The sequence below is a fragment of the Ambystoma mexicanum genome, chromosome 2q, assembly GCF_040938575.1.
Source record: "Ambystoma mexicanum isolate Mex_15411 chromosome 2q, UKY_AmexF1_1, whole genome shotgun sequence".
NCBI lineage: Eukaryota > Metazoa > Chordata > Amphibia > Caudata > Ambystomatidae > Ambystoma > Ambystoma mexicanum.
The window spans coordinates 186,844,945-186,872,156 of NC_090924.1; positions in this window are offsets into that span (position 1 = coordinate 186,844,945).

Here is a 27,212-nt window from a genome sequence, read left to right on the forward strand (position 1 = left end):
TAATTAACCAAATCTTCATTGGCACCCATTTTGCAGGCAGACTTTGTGCTTCCTCATTCTTGTTTTAAAATTATTTTTTTTGTCTTTTAGCAATTTGTATATGCTCTTTTGAAATTATAATTCTGGCCAGCATTGTACACACCACTCATTCAATCATGATTCACATTTATTTTTGAGATTCTACATTCTCCATCGAACCATGGGGCATCCCTTTCTGTTACCTGGACCCCCTGAACTGGGGGACAGTGTTTGCCAATAGCTCTGTTCCGGATAGTTTCAACGAAAGACGCATTTGAACTGACACTTTCTTTTCTGGACAATAAACTTTTTTATGAGAATATCTTTAAATTGCTTGTGAAATAATATTTTTTTCCAATGCCTTCTTGTCAAGCTTAGGCATCGCCAACCAGCTCATTTGGCTGTCCAATATCATTTTCATGATGCTTACCCCTGGATATTGGACAATCAATTCAAGAGAAGAGTGATCACTGTGTGTTCAATCAGGAACGCAACATTTCATAACATTCCTAAATAGAAAACAGGACCCAATACAGTAATCAATAACTGAGGAACAGTATTACTGGTCTTGTATGCTTAGGAAAACACCATTTTCCACTAAAGATCCCAGAAAATCCCCAGGCAGAACCCTAAAATACACCTGAAAATCAGTGCTCCATTTGTGACCAATATATACTGAGCAAATATTTGCACTATGTTTCTTAAAAATATTTAGCTCGAGATCCTGAACCCCCTGGTTATATTTATTTAATCCTTGACTGGTCCTATCTGCATGCAAAAAGGCCAACTGACCACAACCAGTGTTTGGCATTAGGTTTTGTGTAAAATAACTATTGAACAGAGAAAAGAGGCTGCAAATCCATTAGAACTTTTTTTTTATATTCCTTACCACATTTTCACCAATGTAAAAGGCCCTAGGTGCTTTAAAATGAACTATTTGCTATTACATGCCAAAATAATTATTAAGAGGTAGCCTCCAAAGCCCTGCTGAAGTGATCTGTAAGGCCTACCATGTAATGACCAACATAAATCAATATTATGTCATCGTATTTCTCCATTAAGTTAGCGACATTTAAAAACACGTATCATACTTCATAAAATTCAGAGAGAACAAGTCTAAAACAAAACACAGCTTTTGCATATTCAAACAAGCTATATATTAAGACCTGATACTTACAATAAATTATATAAACAAAGATTCCATGCATGTCCACACAGATAATTAACCAAATCTTCATTGGCTCCCATTTTGCAGGCATACTTTGTGCTTCCTCATGCACAACGTCTTGTTTTAAAATGCTTTTTTTGTCTTTTAGCTATTTTTATACGCCCTGTTGAAATTAGAATTCTGGCTAGCTGTGTACACACCACTCATTCAATCATGGTTAACATTTCTTTTTAAGATTCTACATTCTCCATCGAACCATTGGGCATCCCTTTCTGTAACCTGGACCTCCTGAACTGGGGGACAGTGTTTGCTAATAGCTCTGTTCTGGATAGTTTCAACCAAAGACGCATTCGAACTGACACTTTCTTTTCTGGCCAATAAACTTTTTTATGAGAGTATCTTTAAATTGCTTGTGAAATAATAATTGTTTCCAATGCCTCCTTGTCAAGCTTAGGCATCGGCAACCAGCTCCTTTGGCTGGCAAACATCATTTTCATGGTGCTTACCCCGGGATATTGCAAAATTAATTCAAGAGAATAGTGATGGCTCCGTGTTCAATCAGGAACGCAACTTTTCATAACATTCCTGAATAGAAAACAGTCCACGATACAGTAATCAATGACTGAGGAACAGTATTACTGGTCTTGTATGCTTAGGAAAACACCATATGCCACTAAAGATCCCAGAAAATCCCCAGGCAGAACCCTAAAATACTCCTGAAAATCAGTGCTCCATTTGTGACAAATTTTTACTGACCAAACATTTGCACTACGTTTCTTACAAATATTTAGCTCGAGCTCCTGAACACCCTGGTTATGTTTATTTCATCCTTGACTGGTCCTAGCTGCATGCAAAAAAGGCCTACTGACCACAACCAATGTTTGGCATTATGTTTTGTGTAAAATATCTATTGAACAGAGAAAAGAGGCTGCAAATCAGTCAGAACTTTTTTTTTATATTCCTTACCACATTTTCACCAATGTAACAGGCCCCAGGTGCTTTAAAATGAACTATTTGCCATTACGTGCCAAAATAATTATTAAGAGATAGCCTCCAAAGCCCTGCTGAAGTGATCTGGAAAGCCTACCATGTAATGACCAACATAAATCAATATTATGTCATTGTGTTTCTCCATTAAGTTAGCAACATTTAAAAACACATATCATTTTTCAGAAAATTCAGAGAGAACAAGTCTAAAACAAAACACAGCTTTTGCATATTCAAACAAGTTCTATATTAATACCTGATAATTACAATAAATTATATAAACAAAGATTCCATGCATGTCCACACAGATAATTAACCAAATCTTCATTGGCTCCCATTTTGCAGGCATACTTTGTGCTTCCTCATGCACAACTTCTTGTTTTAAAATGCTTTTTTTGTCTTTTAGCTATTTTTATACGCCCTGTTGAAATTAGAATTCTGGCCAGCTGTGTACACACCACTCATTCAATCATGGTTAACCTTTCTTTTTAAGATTCTACATTCTCCATCGAACCATTGGGCATCCCTTTCTGTAACCTGGACCTCCTGAACTGGGGGACAGTGTTTGCCAATAGCTCTGTTCTGGATTGTTTCAACCAAAGACGCATTCGAACTGACACTTTCTTTTCTGGCCAATAAACTTTTTTATGAGAATATCTTTAAATTGCTTGGAAAAAATAATTGTTTCCAATGCCTCCTTGTCAAGCTTAGGCATCGGCAACCAGCTCCTTTGGCTGTCAAACATCATTTTCATGGTGCTTACCCCTGGATATTGCAAAATTAATTCAAGAGAATAGTGATGGCTCTGTGTTCAATCAGGAACGCAACTTTTCATAACATTCCTGAATAGAAAACAGTCCACGATACAGTAATCAATAACTGAGGAACAGTATTACTGGTCTTGTATGCTTAGGAAAACACCATTTGCCACTAAAGATCCCAGAAAATCCCCAGGCAGAACCCTAAAATACACCTGAAAATCAGTGCTCCACTTGTGACCAATTTTTACTGACCAAACATTTGCACTACGTTTCTTAAAAATATTTAGCTCGAGCTCCTGAACACCCTGGTTATGTTTATTTGATCCTTGACTGGTCCTATCTGCATGCAAAAAGGCCAACTGACCACAACCAATGTTTGGCATTAGGTTTTGTGTAAAATATCTATTGAACAGAGAAAAGAGGCTGCAAATCAGTCAGAACTTTTTTTTTATATTCCTTACCACATTTTCACCAATGTAAAAGGCCCCAGGTGCTTTAAAATGAACTATTTGCCATTACATGCCAAAATAATTATTAAGAGGTAGCCTCCAAAGCCCTGCTGAAGTGATCTGTAAAGCCTACCATGTAATGACCAACATAAATCAATATTATGTCATCATATTTCTCTATTAAGTTAGCAACATTTAAAAACACGTATCATACTTCATAAAATTCAGAGAGAACTAGTCTAAAACAAAAAACAGCTTTTGCAAATTCAAACAAGCTATATATTAAGACCTGATACTTACAATAAATCATATAAACAAAGATTCCATGCATGTCCACACAGAAAATAAACTAAATCTTCATTGGCTCCCATTTTGCAGGCATACTTTGTGCTTCCTCATGCACAACGTCTTGTTTTAAAATGCTTTTTTTGTCTTTTAGCTATTTTTATACGCCCTGTTGAAATTAGAATTCTGGCCAGCTGTGTACACACCACTCATTCAATCATGGTTAACATTTCTTTTTAAGATTCTACATTCTCCATCGAACCATTGGGCATCCCTTTCTGTAACCTGGACCTCCTGAACTGGGGGACAGTGTTTGCCAATAGCTCTGTTCTGGATAGTTTCAACCAAAGACGCATTCGAACTGACACTTTCTTTTCTGGCCAATAAACTTTTTTATGAGAGTATCTTTAAATTGCTTGTGAAATAATAATTGTTTCCAATGCCTCCTTGTCAAGCTTAGGCATCGGCAACCAGCTCCTTTGGCTGTCAAACATCATTTTCATGGTGCTTACCCCTGGATATTGCAAAATTAATTCAAGAGAATAGTGATGGCTCCGTGTTCAATCAGGAACGTAACTTTTCATAACATTCCTGAATAGAAAACAGTCGACGATACAGTAATCAATGACTGAGGAACAGTATTACTGGTCTTATATGCTTCGGAAAACACCATATGCCACTAAAGATCCCAGAAAATCCCCAGGCAGAACCCTAAAATACTCCTGAAAATCAGTGCTCCCTTTGTGACAAATTTTTACTGATCAAACATTTGCACTACGTTTCTTACAAATATTTAGCTCGAGCTCCTGAACACCCTGGTTATGTTTATTTCATCCTTGACTGGTCCTAGCTGCATGCAAAAAGGCCTACTGAACACAACCAATGTTTGGCATTAGGTTTTGTGTAAAATATTTATTGAACAGAGAAAAGAGGCTGCAAATCAGTCAGAACTTTTTTTTTATACTCCTTACCACATTTTCACCAATGTAACAGGCCCCAGGTGCTTTAAAATGAACTATTTGCCATTACGTGCCAAAATAATTATTAAGAGATAGCCTCCAAAGCCCTGCTGAAGTGATCTGTAAAGCCTACCATGTAATGACCAACATAAATCAATATTATGTCATTGTGTTTCTCCATTAAGTTAGCAACATTTAAAAACACGTATCATTTTTCAGAAAATTCAGAGAGAACAAGTCTAAAGCAAAAAACAGCTTTTGCATATTCAAACAAGCTATATATTAAGACCTGATAATTACAATAAATTATATAATCCAAGATTCCATGCATGTCCACACAGATAATTAACCAAATCTTCATTGGCTCCCATTTTGCAGGCATACTTTGTACTTGCTCATGCACTACTTCTTGTTTTAAAATTCTTTTTTTGTCTTTTAGCTATTTTATACGCCCTATTGAAATTATAATTCTGGCCAGCTGTGTACACACCACTCATCCAATCATGGTTCACATTTCATTTTGAGATTCTACATTCTCCATCGAACCATTGGGCATCCCTTTCTGTAACCTGGACCTCCTGAACTGGGGGACAGTGTTTGCCAATAGCTCTGTTCTGGATAGTTTCAACCAAAGACGCATTCGAACTGACACTTTCTTTTCTGGCCAATAAACTTTTTTATGAGAATATCTTTAAATTGCTTGGAAAAAATAATTTTTTCCAATGCCTCCTTGTCAAGCTTAGGCATCGCCAACCAGCTCCTTTGGCTGTCAAACATCATTTTCATGGTGCTTACCCCTGGATATTGCAAAATTAATTCAAGAGAATAGTGATCACTCTGTGTTCAATCAGGAACGCAACATTTCATAACATTCCTGAATAGAAAACAGTTCGCAATACAGTAATCAATAACTGAGGAACAGTATTACTGGTCTTGTATGCTTAGGAAAACACCATTTGCCACTAAAGATCCCAGAACATCCCCAGGCAGAACCCTAAAATACACCTGAAAATCAGTGCTCCATTTGTGACCAATTTTTACTGACCAAACATTTGCACTACGTTTCTTAAAAATATTTAGCTCGAGCTCCTGAACACCCTGGTTATGTTTATTTGATCCTTGACTGGTCCTATCTGCATGCAAAAAGGCCTACTGACCACAACCAATGTTTGGCATTATGTTTTGTGTAAAATATCTATTGAACAGAGAAAAGAGGCTGCAAATCAGTCAGAACTTTTTTTTTATATTCCTTACCACATTTTCACCAATGTAACAGGCCCCAGGTGCTTTAAAATGAACTATTTGCCATTACGTGCCAAAATAATTATTAAGAGATAGCCTCCAAAGCCCTGCTTAAGTGATCTGTAAAGCCTTCCATGTAATGACCAACATAAATCAATATTATGTCATTGTGTTTCTCAATTAAGTTAGCAACATTTAAAAACACATATCATTTTTCAGAAAATTCAGAGAGAACAAGTCTAAAGCAAAAAAACAGCTTTTGCATATTCAAACAAGCTATATATTAATACCTGATAATTACAATAAATTATATAAACAAAGATTCCATGCATGTCCACACAGATAATTAACCAAATCTTCATTGGCTCCCATTTTGCAGGCATACTTTGTGCTTGCTCATGCACTACTTCTTGTTTTAAAATGCTTTTTTTGTCCTTTAGCTATTTTTATACGCCCTATTGAAATTATAATTCTGGCCAGCATTGTACACGCCACTCATTCAATCATGATTCACATTTCTTTTTGAGATTCTACATTCTCCATCGAACCATGGGGCATCCCTTTCTGTTACCTGGACCCCCGGAACTGGGGGACAGTGTTTGCCAATAGCTCTGTTCCGGATAGTTTGAACGAAAGACGCATTTGAACTGACACTTTCTTTTCTGGACAATAAACTTTTTTATGAGAATATCTTTAAATTGCTTGTGAAATAATATTTTTTTCCAATGCCTTCTTGTCAAGCTTAGGCATCGCCAAACAGCTCCTTTGGCTGTCCAATATCATTTTCATGGTGCTTACCCCTGGCTATTGGAAAATTAATTCAAGAGAATAGTGAACCCTCTGTGTTCAATCAGGAACGCAACATTTCATAACATTCCTGAATAGAAAACAGTCCACAATACAGTAATCAATGACTGAGGAACAGTATTACTGGTCTTGTATGCTTAGGAAAACACCATTTGCCACTAAAGATCCCAGAAAATCCCCAGGCAGAACCCTAAAATACACCTGAAAATCAGTGCTCCATTTGTGACCAATATTTACTGAGCAAACATTTGCACTACGTTTCTTAAAAATATTTAGCTCGAGATCCTGAACCCCCTGGTTATATTTATTTAATCCTTGACTGGTCCTATCTGCATGCAAAAAGGCCAACTGACCACAACCAGTGTTTGGCATTAGGTTTTGTGTAAAATAACTATTGAACAGAGAAAAGAGGCTGCAAATCCATTAGAACTTTTTTTTATATATTCCTTACCACATTTTCACCAATGTAAAAGGCCCCAGGTGCTTTAAAATGAACTATTTGCTATTACATGCCAAAATAATTATTAAGAGGTAGCCTCCAAAGCCCTGCTGAAGTGATCTGTAAGGCCTACCATGTAATGACCAACATAAATCAATATTATGTCATCGTATTTCTCCATTAAGTTAGCAACATTTAAAAACACGTATCATTTTTCAGAAAATTCAGAGAGAACAAGTCTAAAACAAAACACAGCTTTTGCATATTCAAACAAGTTATATATTAATACCTGATAATTACAATAAATTATATAAACAAAGATTCCATGCATGCCCACACAGATAATTAACCAAATCTTCATTGGCTCCCATTTTGCAGGCATACTTTGTGCTTCCTCATGCACAACGTCTTGTTTTAAAATGCTTTTTTTGTCTTTTAGCTATTTTTATACGCCCTGTTGAAATTAGAATTCTGGCCAGCTGTGTACACACCACTCATTCAATCATGGTTAACATTTCTTTTTAAGATTCTACATTCTCCATCGAACCATTGGGCATCCCTTTCTGTAACCTGGACCTCCTGAACTGGGGGACAGTGTTTGCCAATAGCTCTGTTCTGGATAGTTTCAACCAAAGACGCATTCGAACTGACACTTTCTTTTCTGGCCAATAAACTTTTTTATGAGAATATCTTTAAATTGCTTGTGAAATAATAATTGTTTCAAATGCCTCCTTGTCAAGCTTAGGCATCGGCAACCAGCTCCTTTGGCTGTCAAACATCATTTTCATGGTGCTTACCCCTGGCTATTGGAAAATTAATTCAAGAGAATAGTGATCGCTCCGTGTTCAATCAGGAACGCAACTTTTCATAACATTCCTGAATAGAAAACAGTCCACAATACAGTAATCAATGACTGAGGAACAGTATTACTGGTCTTGTATGCTTAGGAAAACACCATATGCCACTAAAGATCCCAGAAAATCCCCAGGCAGAACCCTAAAATACTCCTGAAAATCAGTGCTCCATTTGTGACAAATTTTTACTGACCAAACATTTGCACTACGTTTCTTACAAATATTTAGCTCGAGCTCCTGAACACCCTGGTTATGTTTATTCCATCCTTGACTGGTCCTAGCTGCATGCAAAAAAGGCCTACTGACCACAACCAATGTTTGGCATTATGTTTTGTGTAAAATATCTATTGAACAGAGAAAAGAGGCTGCAAATCAGTCAGAACTTTTTTTTTTATATTCCTTACCACATTTTCACCAATGTAACAGGCCCCAGGTGCTTTAAAATGAACTATTTGCCATTACGTGCCAAAATAATTATTAAGAGATAGCCTCCAAAGCCCTGCTGAAGTGAACTGTAAAGCCTACCATGTAATGACCAACATAAATCAATATTATGTCATTGTGTTTCTCAATTAAGTTAGCAACATTTAAAAACAAGTATCATTTTTCAGAAAATTCAGAGAGAACAAGTCTAAAGCAAAAAACAGCTTTTGCATATTCAAACAAGCTATATATTAAGACCTGATAATTACAATAAATTATATAATCCAAGATTCCATGCATGTCCACACAGAAAATTAACCAAATCTTCATTGGCTCCCATTTTGCAGGCATACTTTGTGCTTGCTCATGCACTACTTCTTGTTTTAAACTTCTTCTTTTGTCTTTTAGCTATTTTATACGCCCTGTTGAAATTAGAATTCTGGCCAGCTGCGTACACACCACTCATCCAATCATGGTTCACATTTCTTTTTGAGATTCTACATTCTCCATCGAACCATTGGGCATCCCTTTCTGTAACCTGGACCTCCTGAACTGGGGGACAGTGTTTGCCAATAGCTCTGTTCTGGATTGTTTCAACCAAAGACGCATTTGAACTGACACTTTCTTTTCTGGCCAATAAACTTTTTTATGAGAATATCTTTAAATTGCTTGGAAAAAATAATTGTTTCCAATGCCTCCTTGTCAAGCTTAGGCATCGGCAACCAGCTCCTTTGGCTGTCAAACATCATTTTCATGGTGCTTACCCCTGGATATTGGAAAATTAATTCAAGAGAATAGTGATCACTCTGTGTTCAATCAGGAAAGCAACATTTCATAACATTCCTGAATAGAAAACAGTTCGCAATACAGTAATCAATAACTGAGGAACAGTATTACTGGTCTTGTATGCTTAGGAAAACACCATTTGCCACTAAAGATCCCAGAAAACCCCCAGGCAGAACCCTAAAATACACCTGAAAATCAGTGCTCCATTTGTGACCAATTTTTACTGACCAAACATTTGCACTACGTTTCTTAAAAATATTTAGCTCGAGCTCCTGAACACCCTGGTTATGTTTATTTGATCCTTGACTGGTCCTATCTGCATGCAAAAAGGCCAACTGACCACAACCAATGTTTGGCATTAGGTTTTGTGTAAAATATCTATTGAACAGAGAAAACAGGCTGCAAATCAGTCAGAACTTTTTTTTTATATTCCTTACCACATTTTCACCAATGTAACAGGCCCCAGGTGCTTTAAAATGAACTATTTGCCATTACATGCCAAAATAATTATTAAGAGGTAGCCTCCAAAGCCCTGCTGAAGTGATCTGTAAAGCTTACCATGTAATGACCAACATAAATCAATATTATGTCATCGTATTTCTCTATTAAGTTAGCAACATTTAAAAACACGTATCATTTTTCAGAAAATTCAGAGAGAACAAGTTAAAACAAAACACAGCTTTTGCATATTCAAACAAGTTATATATTAATACCTGATAATTACAATAAATTATATAAACAAAGATTCCATGCATGTCCACACAGATAATTAACCAAATCTTCATTGGCTCCCATTTTGCAGGCAGACTTTGTGCTTCCTCATGCACAACTTCTTGTTTTAAAATTAATATTTTGTCTTTTAGCAATTTGTATATGCTCTATTGAAATTATAATTCTGGCCAGCTATGTACACACCACTCATTCAATCATGGTTCACATTTCTTTTCGAGATTCTACATTCTCCATTGAACCATGGGGCATCCCTTTCTGTTACCTGGACCCCCTGGACTGGGGGACAGTGTTTGCCAATAGCTCTGTTCCGGATAGTTTTATGAGCTCCTGAACACCCTGGTTATGTTTATTTGATCCTTGACTGGTCCTATCTGCATTCAAAAAGGCCAACTGACCACAACCAATGTTTGCCATTAGGTTTTGTGTAAAATATCTATTGAACAGAGAAAACAGGCTGCAAATCAGTCAGAACTTTTTTTTTTATATTCCTTACCACATTTTCACCAATGTAACAGGCCCCAGGTGCTTTAAAATGAACTATTTGCCATTACATGCCAAAATAATTATTAAGAGGTAGCCTCCAAAGCCCTGCTGAAGTGATCTGTAAAGCCTACCATGTAATGACCAACATAAATCAATATTATGTCATCGTATTTCTCTATTAAGTTAGCAACATTTAAAAACACGTATCATATTTCATAAAATTCAGAGAGAACAAGTCTAAAACAAAAAACAGCTTTTGCATATTCAAACAAGTTATATATTAATACCTGATAATTACAATAAATTATATAAACAAAGATTCCATGCATGTCCACACAGATAATTAACCAAATCTTCATTGGCTCCCATTTTGCAGGCATACTTTGTGCTTCCTCATGCACAACTTCTTGTTTTAAAATGCTTTTTTTGTCTTTTAGCTATTTTTATACGCCCTATTGAAATTAGAATTCTGGCCAGCTGTGTACACACCACTCATTCAATCATGGTTAACATTTCTTTTCGAGATCCTACATTCTCCATCGAACCATTGGGCATCCTTTTCTGTAACCTGGACCTCCTGAACTGGGGGACAGTGTTTGCCAATAGCTCTGTTCTGGATAGTTTCAACCAAAGACGCATTCAAACTGACACTTTCTTTTCTGGCCACGAAACTTTTTTATGAGAATATCTTTAAATTGCTTGGAAAAAATAATTTTTTCCAATGCCTCCTTGTCAAGCTTAGGCATCGCCAACCAGCTCCTTTGGCTGTCAAACATCATTTTCATGGTGCTTACCCCTGGCTATTGGAAAATTAATTCAAGAGAATAGTGATCGCTCCGTGTTCAATCAGGAACGCAACTTTTCATAACATTCCTGAATAGAAAACAGTCCACAATACAGTAATCAATGACTGAGGAACAGTATTACTGGTCTTGTATGCTTAGGAAAACACCATTTGCCACTAAAGATCCCAGAAAATCCCCATGCAGAAACCTAAAATACACCTGAAAAATCAGTGCTCCATTTGTGACAAATTTTTACTTACCAAACATTTGCACTACGTTTCTTACAAATATTTAGCTCAAGCTCCTGAACACCCTGGTTATGTTTATTTGATCCTTGACTGGTCCTATCTGCATGCAAAAAGGCCAACTGACCACAACCAATGTTTGGCATTAGGTTTTGTGTAAAATATCTATTGAACAGAGAAAAGAGGCTGCAAATCAGTCAGAACTTTTTTTATATTCCTTACCACATTTTCCCCAATGTAACAGGCCCTAGGTGCTTTAAAATGAACTATTTGCCATTACATGCCAAAATAATTATTAAGAGATAGCCTCCAAAGCCCTGCTGAAGTGATCTGTAAGGCCTACCATGTAATGACCAACATAAATCAATATTATGTCTTGTGTTTCTCCATTAAATTAGCAACATTTAAAAACACGTATCATTTTTCAGAAAATTCAGAGAGAACAAGTCTAAAACAAAACACAGCTTTTGCATATTCAAACAAGTTATATATTAATACCTGATAATTACAATAAATTATATAAACAAAGATTCCATGCATGTCCACACAGATAATTAACCAAATCTTCATTGGCTCCCATTTTGCAGGCATACTTTGTGCTTCCTCATGCACAACTTCTTGTTTTAAAATGCTTTTTTTGTCTTTTAGCTATTTTTATACGCCCTGTTGAAATTAGAATTCTGGCCAGCTGTGTACACACCACTCATTCAATCATGGTTAACATTTCTTTTTAAGATTCTACATTCTCCATTGAACCATTGGGCATCCCTTTCTGTAACCTGGACCTCCTGAACTGGGGGACAGTGTTTGCCAATAGCTCTGTTCTGGATTGTTTCAACCAAAGACGCATTCGAACTGACACTTTCTTTTCTGGCCAATAAACTTTTTTATGAGAATATCTTTAAATTGCTTGGAAAAAATAATTGATTCCAATGCCTCCTTGTCAAGCTTAGGCATCGGCAACCAGCTCCTTTGGCTGTCAAACATCATTTTCATGGTGCTTACCCCTGGATATTGGAAAATTAATTCAAGAGAATAGTGATGGCTCGGTGTTCAATCAGGAACGCAACTTTTCATAACATTCCTGAATAGAAAACAGTCCACGATACAGTAATCAATAACTGAGGAACAGTATTACTGGTCTTGTATGCTTAGGAAAACACCATTTGCCACTAAAGATCCCAGAAAATCCCCAGGCAGAACCCTAAAATACACCTGAAAATCAGTGCTCCACTTGTGACCAATTTTTACTGACCAAACATTTGCACTACGTTTCTTAAAAATATTTAGCTCGAGCTCCTGAACACCCTGGTTATGTTTATTTGATCCTTGACTGGTCCTATCTGCATGCAAAAAGGCCAACTGACCACAACCAATGTTTGGCATTAGGTTTTGTGTAAAATATCTATTGAACAGAGAAAAGAGGCTGCAAATCAGTCAGAACTTTTTTTTTATATTCCTTACCACATTTTCACCAATGTAAAAGGCCCCAGGTGCTTTAAAATGAACTAGTTGCCATTACATGCCAAAATAATTATTAAGAGGTAGCCTCCAAAGCCCTGTTGAAGTGATCTGTAAAGCCTACCATGTAATGACCAACATAAATCAATATTATGTCTTGTGTTTCTCCATTAAGTTAGCAACATTTAAAAACACGTATCATTTTTCAGAAAATTCAGAGAGAACAAGTCTAAAACAAAACACAGCTTTTGCATATTCAAACAAGTTATATATTAATACCTGATAATTACAATAAATTATATAAACAAAGATTCCATGCATGTCCACACAGATAATTAACCAAATCTTCATTGGCTCCCATTTTGCAGGCATACTTTGTGCTTCCTCATGCACAACTTCTTGTTTTGAACTGCTTTTTTTGTCTTTTAGCCTTTTTTATACGCCCTGTTGAAATTATAATTCTGGCCAGCTGTATACACACCACTCATTCAATCATGGTTAACATTTCTTTTTGAGATTCTACATTCTCCATCGAACCATTGGGCATCCCTTTCTGTAACCTGGACCTCCTGAACTGGGGGACAGTGTTTGCCAATAGCTCTGTTCTGGATAGTTTCAACCAAAGATGCATTTGAACTGACACCTTCTTTTCTGGACAATAAACTTGTTTATGAGAATATCTTTAAATTGCTTGTGAAATAATATTTTTTCCAATGCCTTCTTGTCAAGCTTAAGCATCGCCAACCAGCTCCTTTGGCTGTCAAACATTATTTTCATGGTGCTTACCCCTGGATATTGGAAAATTAATTCAAGAGAATAGTGATGGCTCCGTGTTCAATCAGGAACGCAACTTTTCATAACATTCCTGAATAGAAAACAGTCCACGATACAGTAATCAATGACTGAGGAACAGTATTACTGGTCTTATATGCTTAGGAAAACACCATATGCCACTAAAGATCCCAGAAAATCCCCAGGCAGAACCCTAAAATACTCCTGAAAATCAGTGCTCCCTTTGTGACAAATTTTTACTGACCAAACATTTGCACTACGTTTCTTACAAATATTTATTTCATCCTTGACTGGTCCTAGCTGCATGCAAAAAGGCCTACTGAACACAACCAATGTTTGGCATTAGGTTTTGTGTAAAATATTTATTGAACAGAGAAAAGAGGCTGCAAATCAGTCAGAACTTTTTTTTTATACTCCTTACCACATTTTCCCCAATGTAACAGGCCCCGGTGCTTTAAAATGAACTATTTGCCAATACGTGCCAAAATAATTATTAAGAGGTAGCCTCCAAAGCCCTGCTGAAGTGATGTGTAAAGCCTACCATGTAATGACCAACATAAATCAATATTATGTCATCGTGTTTCTCTATTAAGTTAGCAAGATTTAAAAACACGTATCATATTTCATAAAATTCAGAGAGAACAAGTCTAAAACAAAAAACAGCTTTTGCATATTCAAACAAGCTATATATTAATACCTGATAATTACAATAAATTATATAAACAAAGATTCCATGCATGTCCACACAGATAATTAACCAAATCTTCATTGGCTCCCATTTTGCAGGCATACTTTGTGCTTCCTCATGCACAACTTCTTGTTTTAAAATGCTTTTTTTGTCCTTTAGCTATTTTTATACGCCCTGTTGAAATTAGAATTCTGGCCAGCTGTGTACACACCACTCATTCAATCATGGTTCACATTTCTTTTCAAGATTCTACATTCTCCATCGAACCATTGGGCATCCCTTTCTGTAACCTGGACCTCCTGATCTGGGGGACAGTGTTCCTGATCTGGGGGACAGTGTTTGCCAATAGCTCTGTTCTGGATAGTTTCAACCAAAGACGCATTTGAACTGACACTTTCTTTTCTGGCCAATAAACCTTTTTATGAGAGTATCTTTAAATTGCTTGTGAAATAATAATTGTTTCCAATGCCTCCTTGTCAAGCTTAGGCATCGGCAACCAGCTCCTTTGGCTGTCAAACATTTTCATGGTGCTTACCCCTGGATATTGCAAAATTAATTCAAGAGAATAGTGATGGCTCCGTGTTCAATCAGGAACGCAACTTTTCATAACATTCCTGAATAGAAAACAGTCCACGATACAGTAATCAATGACTGAGGAACAGTATTACTGGTCTTATATGCTTAGGAAAACACCATATGCCACTAAAGATCCCAGAAAATCCCCAGGCAGAACCCTAAAATACTCCTGAAAATCAGTGCTCCCTTTGTGACAAATTTTTACTGACCAAACATTTGCACTACGCTTCTTACAAATATTTAGCTCGAGCTCCTGAACACCCTGGTTATCTTTATTTCATCCTTGACTGGTCCTAGCTGCATGCAAAAAGGCCTACTGAACACAACCAATGTTTGGCATTAGGTTTTGTGTAAAATATTTATTGAACAGAGAAAAGAGGCTGCAAATCAGTCAGAACTTTTTTTTTATACTCCTTACCACATGTTCCCCAATGTAACAGGCCCCGGTGCTTTAAAATGAACTATTTGCCAATACGTGCCAAAATAATTATTAAGAGATAGCCTCCAAAGCCCTGCTGAAGTGATCTGTAAAGCCTACCATGTAATGACCAACATAAATCAATATTATGTCATTGTGTTTCTCCATTAAGTTAGCAACATTTAAAAACACGTATCATTTTTCAGAAAATTCAGAGAGAACAAGTCTAAAACAAAACACAGCTTTTGCATATTCAAACAAGTTATATATTAATACCTGATAATTACAATAAATTATATAAACAAAGATTCCATGCATGTCCACACAGATAATTACCCAAATCTTCATTGGCTCCCATTGTTCAGGTATACTTTGTGCTTCCTCATGCACAACTTCTTGTTTTAAAATGCTTTTTTTGTCTTTTAGCTATTTTTATACGCCCTGTTGAAATTAGAATTCTGGCCAGCTGTATACACACCACTCATTCAATCATGGTTAACATTTCTTTTTAAGATTCTACATTCTCCATCGAACCATTGGGCATCCCTTTCTGTAACCTGGACCTCCTGAACTGGGGGACAGTGTTTGCCAATAGCTCTGTTCTGGATAGTTTCAACCAAAGACGCATTTGAACTGACACTTTCTTTTCTGGCCAATAAACCTTTTTATGAGAGTATCTTTAAATTGCTTGTGAAATAATAATTGTTTCCAATGCCTCCTTGTCAAGCTTAGGCATCGGCAACCAGCTCCTTTGGCTGTCAAACATCATTTTCATGGTGCTTACCCCTGGATATTGCAAAATTAATTCAAGAGAATAGTGATGGCTCCGTGTTCAATCAGGAATACATCTTTTCATAACATTCCTGAATAGAAAACAGTCCACGATACAGTAATCAATGACTGAGGAACAGTATTACTGGTCTTATATGCTTAGGAAAACACCATATGCCACTAAAGATCCCAGAAAATCCCCAGGCAGAACCCTAAAATACTCCTGAAAATCAGTGCTCCATTTGTGACAAATTTTTACTGACCAAACATTTGCACTACGTTTCTTACAAATATTTAGCTCGAGCTCCTGAACACTCTGGTTATGTTTATTTCATCCTTGACTGGTCCTAGCTGCATGCAAAAAAGGCCTACTGACCACAACCAATGTTTGGCATTATGTTTTGTGTAAAATATCTATTGAACAGAGAAAAGAGGCTGCAAATCAGTCAGAACTTTTTTTTTTATATTCCTTACCACATTTTCACCAATGTAACAGGACCCAGGTGCTTTAAAATGAACTATTTGCCATTACGTGCCAAAATAATTATTAAGAGATAGCCTCCAAAACCCTGCTGAAGTGATCTGTAAAGCCTACCATGTAATGACCAACATAAATCAATATTATGTCGTGTTTCTCAATTAAGTTAGCAACATTTAAAAACACGTATCATTTTTCATAAAATTCAGAGAGAACAAGTCTAAAACAAAAAACAGCTTTTGCATATTCAAACAAGCTATATATTAATACCTGATAATTACAATAAATTATATAAACAAAGATTCCATGCATGTCCACACAGATAATTAACCAAATCTTCATTGGCTCCCATTTTGCAGGCATACTTTGTGCTTCCTCATGCACTACTTCTTGTTTTAAAATTATTTTTTTGTCTTTTAGCTATTTTATACGCCCTATTGAAATTATAATTCTGGCCAGCTATGTACACACCACTCATTCAATCATGGTTCACATTTCTTTTCGAGATTCTACATTCTCCATTGAACCATGGGGAATCCCTTTCTGTTACCTGGACCCTCTGGACTGGGGGACAGTGTTTGCCAATAGCTCTGTTCCGGATAGTTTCAACCAAAGACGCATTTGAACTGACACTTTCTTTTCTGGACAATAAACTTTTTTTATGAGAATATCTTTAAATTGCTTGTGAAATTATATTTTTTTCCAATGCCTTCTTGTCAAGCATAGGCATCGGCAACCAGCTCCTTTGGCTGTCAAACATCATTTTCATGGTGCTTACCCCTGGATATTGCAAAATTAATTCAAGAGAATAGTGATCACTCTGTGTTCAATCAGGAACGCAACATTTCATAACATTCCTGAATAGAAAACAGTTCGCAATACAGTAATCAATAACTGAGGAACAGTATTACTGGTCTTGTATGCATAGGAAAACACCATTTGCCACTAAAGATCCGAGAAAATCCCCAGGCAGAACCCTAAAATACACCTGGAAATCAGTGCTCCATTTGTGACCAATTTTTACTGACCAAACATTTGCACTACGTTTCTTAAAAATATTTAGCTCGAGCTCCTGAACACCCTGGTTATGTTTATTTGATCCTTGACTGGTCCTATCTGCATTCAAAAAGGCCAACTGACCACAACCAATGTTTGGCATTAGGTTTTGTGTAAAATAAATATTGAACAGAGAAAACAGGCTGCAAATCAGTCAGAACTTTTTTTTTTATATTCCTTACCACATTTTCACCAATGTAACAGGCCCCAGGTGCTTTAAAATGAACTATTTGCCATTACATGCCAAAATAATTATTAAGAGGTAGCCTCCAAAGCCCTGCTGAAGTGATCTGTAAAGCCTACCATGTAATGACCAACATAAATCAATATTATGTCATCGTATTTCTCTATTAAGTTAGCAAGATTTAAAAACACGTATCATATTTCATAAAATTCAGAGAGAACAAGTCTAAAACAAAACACAGCTTTTGCATATTCAAACAAGCTATATATTAATACCTGATAATTACAATAAATTATATAAACAAAGATTCCATGCATGTCCACACAGATAATTAAACCAAATCTTCATTGGCTGCCATTTTGCAGGCATACTTTGTGCTTCCTCATGCACAACTTCTTGTTTTAAAATGCTTTTTTTGTCTTTTAGCTATTTTTATACGCCCTATTGAAATTATAATTCTGGCCAGCTATGTACACACCACTCATTCAATCATGGTTAACATTTCTTTTCGAGATTCTACATTCTCCATCGAACCATTGGGCATCCCTTTCTGTAACCTGGACCTCCTGAACTGGGGGACAGTGTTTGCCAATAGCTCTGTTCTAGATAGTTTCAACCAAAGACGCATTCGAACTGACACTTTCTTTTCTGGCCAATAAACTTTTTTATGAGAATATCTTTAAATTGCTTGGAAAAAATAATTGTTTCCAATGCCTCCTTGTCAAGCTTAGGCATCAGCAACCAGCTCCTTTGGCTGTCAAACATCATTTTCATGGTGCTTACCCCTGGATATTGCAAAATTAATTCAAGAGAATAGTGATGGCTCTGTGTTCAATCAGGAACGCAACTTTTCATAACATTCCTGAATAGAAAACAGTCCACGATACAGTAATCAATAACTGAGGAACAGTATTACTGGTCTTATATGCTTCGGAAAACACCATATGCCACTAAAGATCCCAGAAAATCCCCAGGCAGAACCCTAAAATACTCCTGAAAATCAGTGCTCCCTTTGTGACAAATTTTTACTGACCAAACATTTGCACTATGTTTCTTACAAATATTTAGCTCGAGCTCCTGAACACCCTGGTTATGTTTATTTCATCCTTGACTGGTCCTAGCTGCATGCAAAAAGGCCTACTGAACACAACCAATGTTTGGCATTAGGTTTTGTGTCAAATATTTATTGAACAGAGAAAAGAGGCTGCAAATCAGTCAGAACTTTTTTTCTATACTCCTTACCACATTTTCACCAATGTAACAGGCCCCAGGTGCTTTAAAATTAACTATTTGCCATTACGTGCCAAAATAATTATTAAGAGATAGCCTCCAAAGCCCTGCTGAAGTGATGTGTAAAGCCTACCATGTAATGACCAACATAAATCAATATTATGTCATTGTGTTTCTCCATTAAGTTAGCAACATTTAAAAACACATATCATTTTTCAGAAAATTCAGAGAGAACAAGTCTAAAACAAAACACAGCTTTTGCATATTCAAACAAGCTATATATTAATACCTGATAATTAAAATAAATTATATAAACAAAGATTCCATGCATATCCACACAGATAATTAACCAAATCTTCATTGGCTCACATTTTGCAGGCATACTTTGTGCTTCCTCATGCACAACTTCTTGTTTTAAAATGCTTTTTTTGTCCTTTAGCTATTTTTATACGCACTGTTGAAATTAGAATTCTGGCCAGCTGTGTACACACCACTCATTCAATCATGGTTCACATTTCTTTTCAAGATTCTACATTCTCCATCGAACCATTGGGCATCCCTTTCTGTAACCTGGACCTCCTGATCTGGGGGACAGTGTTCCTGATCTGGGGGACAGTGTTTGCCAATAGCTCTGTTCTGGATAGTTTCAACCAAAGACGCATTCGAACTGACACTTTCTTTTCTGGCCAATAAACTTTTTTATGAGAATATCTTTAAATTGCTTGTGAAATAATAATTGTTTCAAATGCCTCCTTGTCAAGCTTAGGCATCGGCAACCAGCTCCTTTGGCTGTCAAACATCATTTTCATGGTGCTTACCCCTGGCTATTGGAAAATTAATTCAAGAGAATAGTGATCGCACCGTGTTCAATCAGGAACGCAACTTTTCATAACATTCCTGAATAGAAAACAGTCCACAATACAGTAATCAATGACTGAGGAACAGTATTACTGGTCTTGTATGCTTAGGAAAACACCATTTGCCACTAAAGATCCCAGAAAATCCCCATGCAGAACCCTAAAATACACCTGAAAAATCAGTGCTCCATTTGTGACAAATTTTTACTGACCAAACATTTGCACTACGTTTCTTACAAATATTTAGCTCGAGCTCCTGAACACCCTGGTTATGTTTATTTGATCCTTGACTGGTCCTATCTGCATGCAAAAAGGCCAACTGACCACAACCAATGTTTGGCATTAGGTTTTGTGTAAAATATCTATTGAACAGAGAAAAGAGGCTGCAAATCAGTCAGAACTTTTTTTTTATATTCCTTACCACATTTTCCCCAATGTAACAGGCCCCAGGTGCTTTAAAATGAACTATTTGCCATTACATGCCAAAATAATTATTAAGAGATAGCCTCCAAAGCCCTGCTGAAGTGATCTGTAAAGCCTACCATGTAATGACCAACATAAATCAATGTTATGTCATCGTATTTCTCCATTAAGTTAGCGACATTTAAAAACACGTATCATACTTCATAAAATTCAGAGAGAACAAGTCTAAAACAAAACACAGCTTTTGCATATTCAAACAAGCTATATATTAATACCTGATACTTACAATATATTATATAATCAAAGATTCCATGCATGTCCACACAGATAATTAACCAAATCTTCATTGGCTCCCATTTTGCAGGCATACTTTGTGCTTCCTCATGCACAACTTCTTGTTTTAAAATGCTTTTTTTGTCTTTTAGCTATTTTTATACGCCCTATTGAAATTATAATTCTGGCCAGCATTGTACACGCCACTCATTCAATCATGATTCACATTTCTTTTTGAGATTCTACATTCTCCATCGAACCATGGGGCATCCCTTTCTGTTACCTGGACCCCCGGAACTGGGGGACAGTGTTTGCCAATAGCTCTGTTCCGGATAGTTTCAACGAAAGACGCATTTGAACTGACACTTTCTTTTCTGGACAATAAACTTTTTTATGAGAATATCTTTAAATTGCTTGTGAAATAATATTTTTTTCCAATGCCTTCTTGTCAAGCTTAGGCATCGCCAAACAGCTCCTTTGGCTGTCCAATATCATTTTCATGGTGCTTACCCCTGGCTATTGGAAAATTAATTCAAGAGAATAGTGAACCCTCTGTGTTCAATCAGGAACGCAACATTTCATAACATTCCTGAATAGAAAACAGTCCACAATACAGTAATCAATGACTGAGGAACAGTATTACTGGTCTTGTATGCTTAGGAAAACACCATTTGCCACTAAAGATCCCAGAAAATCCCCAGGCAGAACCCTAAAATACACCTGAAAATCAGTGCTCCATTTGTGACCAATATTTACTGAGCAAACATTTGCACTACGTTTCTTAAAAATATTTAGCTCGAGATCCTGAACCCCCTGGTTATATTTATTTAATCCTTGACTGGTCCTATCTGCATGCAAAAAGGCCAACTGACCACAACCAGTGTTTGGCATTAGGTTTTGTGTAAAATAACTATTGAACAGAGAAAAGAGGCTGCAAATCCATTAGAACTTTTTTTTATATATTCCTTACCACATTTTCACCAATGTAAAAGGCCCCAGGTGCTTTAAAATGAACTATTTGCTATTACATGCCAAAATAATTATTAAGAGGTAGCCTCCAAAGCCCTGCTGAAGTGATCTGTAAGGCCTACCATGTAATGACCAACATAAATCAATATTATGTCATCGTATTTCTCCATTAAGTTAGCAACATTTAAAAACACGTATCATTTTTCAGAAAATTCAGAGAGAACAAGTCTAAAACAAAACACAGCTTTTGCATATTCAAACAAGTTATATATTAATACCTGATAATTACAATAAATTATATAAACAAAGATTCCATGCATGCCCACACAGATAATTAACCAAATCTTCATTGGCTCCCATTTTGCAGGCATACTTTGTGCTTCCTCATGCACAACGTCTTGTTTTAAAATGCTTTTTTTGTCTTTTAGCTATTTTTATACGCCCTGTTGAAATTAGAATTCTGGCCAGCTGTGTACACACCACTCATTCAATCATGGTTAACATTTCTTTTTAAGATTCTACATTCTCCATCGAACCATTGGGCATCCCTTTCTGTAACCTGGACCTCCTGAACTGGGGGACAGTGTTTGCCAATAGCTCTGTTCTGGATAGTTTCAACCAAAGACGCATTCGAACTGACACTTTCTTTTCTGGCCAATAAACTTTTTTATGAGAATATCTTTAAATTGCTTGTGAAATAATAATTGTTTCAAATGCCTCCTTGTCAAGCTTAGGCATCGGCAACCAGCTCCTTTGGCTGTCAAACATCATTTTCATGGTGCTTACCCCTGGCTATTGGAAAATTAATTCAAGAGAATAGTGATCGCTCCGTGTTCAATCAGGAACGCAACTTTTCATAACATTCCTGAATAGAAAACAGTTCGCAATACAGTAATCAATAACTGAGGAACAGTATTACTGGTCTTGTATGCTTAGGAAAACACCATTTGCCACTAAAGATCCCAGAAAACCCCCAGGCAGAACCCTAAAATACACCTGAAAATCAGTGCTCCATTTGTGACCAATTTTTACTGACCAAACATTTGCACTACGCTTCTTAAAAATATTTAGCTCGAGCTCCTGAACACCCTGGTTATGTTTATTTGATCCTTGACTGGTCCTATCTGCATGCAAAAAGGCCAACTGACCACAACCAATGTTTGGCATTAGATTTTGTGTAAAATATCTATTGAACAGAGAAAAGAGGCTGCAAATCAGTCAGAACTTTTTTTTTATATTCCTTACCACATTTTCACCAATGTAAAAGGCCCCAGGTGCTTTAAAATGAACTATTTGCCATTACATGCCAAAATAATTATTAAGAGGTAGCCTCCAAAGCCCTGTTGAAGTGATCTGTAAAGCCTACCATGTAATGACCAACATAAATCAATATTATGTCATCGTATTTCGCTATTAAGTTAGCAACATTTAAAAACATGTATCATATTTCATAAAATTCAGAGAGAACAAGTCTAATACAAAAAACAGCTTTTGCATATTCAAACAAGCTATATATTAATACCTGATAATTACAATAAATTATATAAACAAAGATTCCATGCATGTCCACACAGATAATTAACCAAATCTTCATTGGCTCCCATTTTGCAGGCAGACTTTGTGCTTCCTCATGCACAACTTCTTGTTTTAAAATTAATATTTTGTCTTTTAGCAATTTGTATATGCTCTATTGAAATTATAATTCTGGCCAGCTATGTACACACCACTCATTCAATCATGGTTCACATTTCTTTTCGAGATTCTACATTCTCCATTGAACCATGGGGCATCCCTTTCTGTTACCTGGACCCCCTGGACTGGGGGACAGTGTTTGCCAATAGCTCTGTTCCGGATAGTTTTATGAGCTCCTGAACACCCTGGTTATGTTTATTTGATCCTTGACTGGTCCTATCTGCATTCAAAAAGGCCAACTGACCACAACCAATGTTTGGCATTAGGTTTTGTGTAAAATATCTATTGAACAGAGAAAACAGGCTGCAAATCAGTCAGAACTTTTTTTTTATATTCCTTACCACATTTTCACCAATGTAACAGGCCCCAGGTGCTTTAAAATGAACTATTTGCCATTACATGCCAAAATAATTATTAAGAGGTAGCCTCCAAAGCCCTGCTGAAGTGATCTGTAAAGCCTACCATGTAATGACCAACATAAATCAATATTATGTCATCGTATTTCTCTATTAAGTTAGCAACATTTAAAAACACGTATCATTTTTCAGAAAATTCAGAGAGAACAAGTTAAAACAAAACACAGCTTTTGCATATTCAAACAAGTTATATATTAATACCTGATAATTACAATAAATTATATAAACAAAGATTCCATGCATGTCCACACAGATAATTAACCAAATCTTCATTGGCTCCCATTTTGCAGGCAGACTTTGTGCTTCCTCATGCACAACTTCTTGTTTTAAAATTAATATTTTGTCTTTTAGCAATTTGTATATGCTCTATTGAAATTATAATTCTGGCCAGCTATGTACACACCACTCATTCAATCATGGTTCACATTTCTTTTCGAGATTCTACATTCTCCATTGAACCATGGGGCTTCCCTTTCTGTTACCTGGACCCCCTGGACTGGGGGACAGTGTTTGCCAATAGCTCTGTTCCGGATAGTTTTATGAGCTCCTGAACACCCTGGTTATGTTTATTTGATCCTTGACTGGTCCTATCTGCATTCAAAAAGGCCAACTGACCACAACCAATGTTTGCCATTAGGTTTTGTGTAAAATATCTATTGAACAGAGAAAACAGGCTGCAAATCAGTCAGAACTTTTTTTTTTATATTCCTTACCACATTTTCACCAATGTAACAGGCCCCAGGTGCTTTAAAATGAACTATTTGCCATTACATGCCAAAATAATTATTAAGAGGTAGCCTCCAAAGCCCTGCTGAAGTGATCTGTAAAGCCTACCATGTAATGACCAACATAAATCAATATTATGTCATCGTATTTCTCTATTAAGTTAGCAACATTTAAAAACACGTATCATATTTCATAAAATTCAGAGAGAACAAGTCTAAAACAAAACACAGCTTTTGCATATTCAAACAAGCTATATATTAATACCTGATAATTACAATAAATTATATAAACAAAGATTCCATGCATGTCCACACAGATAATTAACCAAATCTTCATTGGCTCCCATTTTGCAGGCATACTTTGTGCTTCCTCATGCACAACTTCTTGTTTTAAAATGCTTTTTTTGTCTTTTAGCTATTTTTATACGCCCTATTGAAATTAGAATTCTGGCCAGCTGTGTACACACCACTCATTCAATCATGGTTAACATTTCTTTTCGAGATCCTACATTCTCCATCGAACCATTGGGCATCCTTTTCTGTAACCTGGACCTCCTGAACTGGGGGACAGTGTTTGCCAATAGCTCTGTTCTGGATAGTTTCAACCAAAGACGCATTCAAACTGACACTTTCTTTTCTGGCCACGAAACTTTTTTATGAGAATATCTTTAAATTGCTTGGAAAAAATAATTTTTTCCAATGCCTCCTTGTCAAGCTTAGGCATCGCCAACCAGCTCCTTTGGCTGTCAAACATCATTTTCATGGTGCTTACCCCTGGCTATTGGAAAATTAATTCAAGAGAATAGTGATCGCTCCGTGTTCAATCAGGAACGCAACTTTTCATAACATTCCTGAATAGAAAACAGTCCACAATACAGTAATCAATGACTGAGGAACAGTATTACTGGTCTTGTATGCTTAGGAAAACACCATTTGCCACTAAAGATCCCAGAAAATCCCCATGCAGAAACCTAAAATACACCTGAAAAATCAGTGCTCCATTTGTGACAAATTTTTACTTACCAAACATTTGCACTACGTTTCTTACAAATATTTAGCTCAAGCTCCTGAACACCCTGGTTATGTTTATTTGATCCTTGACTGGTCCTATCTGCATGCAAAAAGGCCAACTGACCACAACCAATGTTTGGCATTAGGTTTTGTGTAAAATATCTATTGAACAGAGAAAAGAGGCTGCAAATCAGTCAGAACTTTTTTTATATTCCTTACCACATTTTCCCCAATGTAACAGGCCCTAGGTGCTTTAAAATGAACTATTTGCCATTACATGCCAAAATAATTATTAAGAGATAGCCTCCAAAGCCCTGCTGAAGTGATCTGTAAGGCCTACCATGTAATGACCAACATAAATCAATATTATGTCTTGTGTTTCTCCATTAAATTAGCAACATTTAAAAACACGTATCATTTTTCAGAAAATTCAGAGAGAACAAGTCTAAAACAAAACACAGCTTTTGCATATTCAAACAAGTTATATATTAATACCTGATAATTACAATAAATTATATAAACAAAGATTCCATGCATGTCCACACAGATAATTAACCAAATCTTCATTGGCTCCCATTTTTCAGGCATACTTTGTGCTTCCTCATGCACAACTTCTTGTTTTAAAATGCTTTTTTTGTCTTTTAGCTATTTTTATACGCCCTGTTGAAATTAGAATTCTGGCCAGCTGTATACACACCACTCATTCAATCATGGTTAACATTTCTTTTTAAGATTCTACATTCTCCATCGAACCATTGGGCATCCCTTTCTGTAACCTGGACCTCCTGAACTGGGGGACAGTGTTTGCCAATAGCTCTGTTCTGGATAGTTTCAACCAAAGACGCATTCGAACTGACACTTTCTTTTCTGGCCAATAAACTTTTTTATGAGAGTATCTTTAAATTGCTTGTGAAATAATAATTGTTTCCAATGCCTCCTTGTCAAGCTTAGGCATCGGTAACCAGCTCCTTTGGCTGTCAAACATCATTTTCATGGTGCTTACCCCTGGATATTGCAAAATTAACTCAAGAGAATAGTGATGGCTCCGTGTTCAATCAGGAACGCAACTTTTCATAACATTCCTGAATAGAAAACAGTCCACAATACAGTAATCAATGACTGAGGAACAGTATTATTGGTCTTGTATGCTTAGGAAAACACCATTTGCCACTAAAGATCCCAGAAAATCCCCAGGCAGAACCCTAAAATACTCCTGAAAATCAGTGCTCCCTTTGTGACAATTTTTTACTGACCAAACATTTGCACTACGTTTCTTACAAATATTTAGCTCGAGCTCCTGAACACCCTGGTTATGTTTATTTGATCCTTGACTGGTCCTATCTGCATGCAAAAAGGCCTACTGAACACAACCAATGTTTGGCATTAGGTTTTGTGTAAAATATTTATTGAACAGAGAAAAGAGGCTGCAAATCAGTCAGAACTTTTTTTTTATACTCCTTACCACATTTTCACCAATGTAACAGGCCCGAGGTGCTTTAAAATGAACTATTTGCCATTACGTGCCAAAATAATTATTAAGAGATAGCCTCCAAAGCCCTGCTGAAGTGATCTGTAAAGCCTACCATGTAATGACCAACATAAATCAATATTATGTCACCGTATTTCTCTATTAAGTTAGCAACATTTAAAAACACGTATCATATTTCATAAAATTCAGAGAGAACAAGTCTAATACAAAAAACAGCTTTTGCATATTCAAACAAGCTATATATTAAGACCTGATACTTACAATAAATTATATAAACAAA